At 38.9% G+C, this 4,474-nt stretch overlaps 1 long non-coding RNA gene across 1 annotated transcript; it reads right to left on the bottom strand.

The window, feature by feature from the left end:
- Positions 1-443: 443 nt before the first annotated feature.
- On the bottom strand, positions 444-4,380 carry LOC109286592. Its single transcript, XR_002094628.1, has 2 exons — positions 1,748-4,380; positions 444-838 (listed from the first exon to the last, which is right to left on the bottom strand). It is a non-coding gene; the product is annotated as an uncharacterized LOC109286592 (long non-coding RNA).
- Positions 4,381-4,474: the final 94 nt, after the last annotated feature.

Raw genomic sequence — 4,474 nt, 5'->3', positions numbered from 1 at the left:
TCCTCGATACCTTCATGTGCTACAACAGTCTTCTGCTTACTCCAGTTCTTAGACTGCTTTCCCAGGACAAAGCCTCCTAGCCTTCTAACTCACAGCTACAGCCACCTTGACTCTATTTATAAGCTTTGGGTGGTCATGCTGGGCTCTTGGTGCCAATAATATGGGGTCAGAGCTTCAGGTGTTGTGTTATACATACATCAGCCAAAATATCTGTGCCTCAATCACTGATTGTGTCAAAATACTTGATTCCGAAGTGTATGTAGTGCTGTCCATTCCAAAACGTCCTGCCAAATAGCAAATGCTTCTACATTTTGAAGTTTTTTTCCTATGGGTAGAGCATAGTCTATTTTGTTTGAGAGTGTTATTCTTAAGTAAACTTTTCTCGCTATCTGTTACACCAAATTTTGTGTTTGCTCTTTATGTTGGCAACAATTTTTTAAAAAATTTTTATTTAGCAATTTGAGTTACACAGATGCAGCTGGTTTCCAGGTGAAGAAATCCATAATGCAGTACCTGCCTTTAGGAAAAAATGCAGTTGTTGCAATGAGGGGAACTAAGAGACTTTCCAGTTTTGCCAAAGACTGTCTGTGTCACCTTGGGCAAATCATTGAATGCTCTCTTCTTTAGTCTTCCCATGTGCAAAATAGGGAAAAGAACAATTCCCTACCTTGGAGACGTTGTGAGACTAAATTCATGAATGCATGTCAGGTGCTTACGTACTGCAGTGATGAGCTTCACAGAAAGTAATAAGGAGGATGATTCTCTACTTGTTCCCGTGGTATGAATGAACTATCCTCTTTCCTCTGAGTTGGACAGAGCTTGCCTTTCTGACTGTTTTCTGAAAAATAGAGAAGGTGGCTGAGACACCTACTGGCCATCGTACCTCACTACTGGGTAGGTGTGGGCTATCCTGGGGGGATTGACATTTAACAGTGCAGTGCCCTGCTGTCACCATTTTTCAAACTCATAATGAGCAAATATTCAAGGTCGGAGGAGTCTCTAACTTACCAGTGCTACCATCTGAAAATAAATATCATGGGTAATTAACTTCCTTTACAAGACAGAGTAAAATAGATATTGACTGTCCTTTCATATTTATAAAGGCAAAGAGTTATCCTTTGGGCTGAAAATTATTCAGTGAATAATCATTCATCATTATCCAAAGCCCATCATTGTGGCTAGCATTTCTATCCATGGGGAAAATGTTTTTTTTTCTAAAGACCCAAACTCCAATCACTATTTCTGCAACACAAACATGTTGTTCTGATTAGAAAGCTCACTGCCTGGGCATTTCTGTGTAGCCTGCTCTGTTTGAAACCCTGCCTTTTTCTGACTTCACTTCCTGAATCCGTTAACAACACTCACAGCCAAACAAAATACATGTTCACAATGCCGTTATTTGCAAAATATTCCCTTGCGAGTACAGCTGGGGCAACAAAAAGAGAGTTTCTCTCTAAACCTCAAGAACTGAGTGTTCTGCCTACAGGCAAGGAATGGGATGCACCAGGCAATATTTCATCCCAACAGTCAAATATTAAATCACAGCATTATACTGTATTAATGCAGGCATGTCTTTCACTGTTTTCTGCCTATCTAATTATGCAGAGTTGAAACAACCTAGTGACAGCACTGAAGAGAGTTCACAAAATAGATTGAGTAGGCAGAGGCAGGGTAAAGCTCCCCAGTGCATACTGCCCAGACCACACATTTCAAAGCAGATGCTGAAAAGGAGAAGAGTAGTACTCACTGTGCCTCGTTCCTCCTTCCACCCTTCACCTTGTGGTGACAGTGCTGGCAAGAAAGGTAATTAGTGCCAGTTATGATGTGGATTTTCTAACATGGACATCCCTGTACTTCCCATATTGTTGAAAGCAGCAACTTATTTCATAGAGGCCAATGAACAACCATCCAATAGTGCCCACTTTCATTAGCTGCTGTACTACTAACCAACTTTTTCCTGAAAATGTCATTTGTGCGAGCTGGAACACTTCATGACTGCAGTGGTGAATGTATGTTATGGTGACAGGGTGGAGCCATTTGTCGTTCAGCTGCATCTAATTAAAACAATCTTCTAGGAATGTGTTTCCAAAAACACAAACAACGCTTAGATGGTTAAGCGAGATCCTTGTTAATATGGTCTATAGCACAGCACTGTCAAGAGTTAAACCTCTACCTTTGCAGGTAATTAATCTCCTTGCCCTGCTTATTTTGCTAGTTGGCACTTGTCAAAGCCCTGCAAAGCCACACCCCAGCAGTGCTGTGTGTTATCCCTCTGCTGACTATTCCTACATATGGTCAAAATCAACTTACCTTCCGGGTTGCTGACATCAGCAAAATGTACTCTTGGCAAATTACAGTATCCTCCCAGTAACCCTTTGTTTGGTAAGTGTTGTCACAATTTTATGCATTTGACAACAGCAAATAAAATCTAAACACAGTAATCCCAACTCCAGCACATATATTATCAGGGAAGTAATGTTACTATAACTCAAACTTTAAAACAATCTACTCTATGAAATGATTCATATCCCACAAGTTATATCGTGGGCCAAAAGAATCACTCATCAAAGGGGACTAACGTACACTACTACTGTATACTACTATAAAGGAACTACTATCCTGAGAGAAAGTAGTTACAAAAAGTTTCTGGGTATCCAAGTTTTGTTACTAGTTAACATATGTGTTTATTATGAATGATTTTGGCTGACATTTTGCTAAGTACTGTGTTTTCTTACAAGTGTTATAACTTTAAAAAGATGAGACTTTTAAGATGGACTAAACAGAATTATAAATTAATGTATTAATGATTTTTCATTCTGCCTCTCTCCCCTCAGCATCTGTTACCTCTTAGCTATGTGGCTCCAACCCCCCTCCCACTCTAAATGCATTTATATAAAACAGATTGTATTGTTAAAATTAATTGGACACAGAATCAGTATGTTGAAAATAGTGAATGATAAATATTACTATTTTCCACAAGCATGCACGGTTTTTTTTCAGAACTATTAAGTACCTTGTTTCTCAGTTGTTGCTTGTATTTTTAGTCTATAAATTATTTTACATGCACACTGACAATGACAGGTAAGCTGTTGTCATAATAATGTCTTTTTTGAAAAAGAAAAATCCTCCCTAAATGCCTTGCTTTTTATTTACACCCTAATTTTCAATGTAGAAATAAAAGGTTTCCTCACTGTTAGCTTTACCCACTTTTCATATGGATAAATAAGTATACAATCAAAAGCATCTGAAAGGGAAAGGAAGTAGAGATAGGGAAAGGGTTATAGAATGATTTTATTGTGACAACAGCATTGTCATAAATACTTATGAACAGAGATCACCTTTTATCTAGGAATAGTTAGACAAAAAGAAATGAGGTGACGAGTTCCATGTGAAGGATACATTTTTTTAAATCTCCTATTTTAAGTATGTTGTTGAGGACACTAGTTTACTAAGAAGCATCTAACATTAAATAGCCAGTTACAGTTCACACTATTTCAGCACAGGACAGTTCGATACAACAGCAGATTCCTCCAGCCTGCTTCACTTTTTTTAATGTACTGTCCAAACTGCTACTGGATTATGGTAGCCAATCCAGACCACATAAAGGCAATAAATAAAGATGCAAAAACCACATCTGTTTATATTACAGCATTGGTTTTGTATCCCCACTTTGACACATTCCTCAGATGTCTGTTGTTATAGAGTAAGTTGAACATCAGTCTTACCCCTTAGAGTTTGGGATACAGGATACTGTCCTGATCTAGGTACTGGGGAGGGGGAGAAGGGAAATGCATTTTTAAAAACAAGTTCCTAAAATATAAACAGAATTTTTCTGGGATTCTTTTCCAGAAGCAAAAGCATAAGAGAAAATTATACTTTTATTACAAACTGCAAATTCAGGGTGCTTGGGGAAGAAACTCTGTCTTATTTACAAAACAATACTGGGCAGACCCCAAATAAACAACATAAAAATAACTTACAAAGTCATGAAGTAGTTTATTGACATTAATCAGCTTTCATAAAATAATAATAATAAAAAAAAAAAAGATATGTACATACACAATTTAAGTGAAGGCAGCCAGCATAGTTCATTTTTTTCTCCTCAGCCTCCCAAAAGCCTCCCTCCCACTTTTTTTTTTTTCCCTTTAAAGAGAGTACTACAGAAAGCAAACTACAGTCTCTATTGCAGTTTAACCTTTAATACTGAATGATCATCGAATGTTAGGTCCATGCAGGTCTTGGTCAGTGTTAAAACAAGAGATCTGAAATCTCCTCGGAGCAGGCACAGCACTTCTTAGAGCAGTGCTGCTGGCTGCTTCACCCACTCGCTTGGACTGAAGGCTTGCCAGTCTTTCCACACATGCGCTTGGCGGGGCGCAGGCAGGGGATGAGGCCTGGCAGGGGTCCCCGCACGGTGCCCTCTGCCTCCTACTTACCAGCACGGAGTCCAGGTCCAGCTCCCTGTGGCAGTGAG

This window comes from Gavialis gangeticus, unplaced genomic scaffold (assembly GCF_001723915.1).
Source record: "Gavialis gangeticus isolate Ggan-Ray unplaced genomic scaffold, GavGan_comp1, whole genome shotgun sequence".
Lineage (NCBI taxonomy): Eukaryota > Metazoa > Chordata > Crocodylia > Gavialidae > Gavialis > Gavialis gangeticus.
This window is presented reverse-complemented; position numbering and strand designations above follow the sequence as displayed.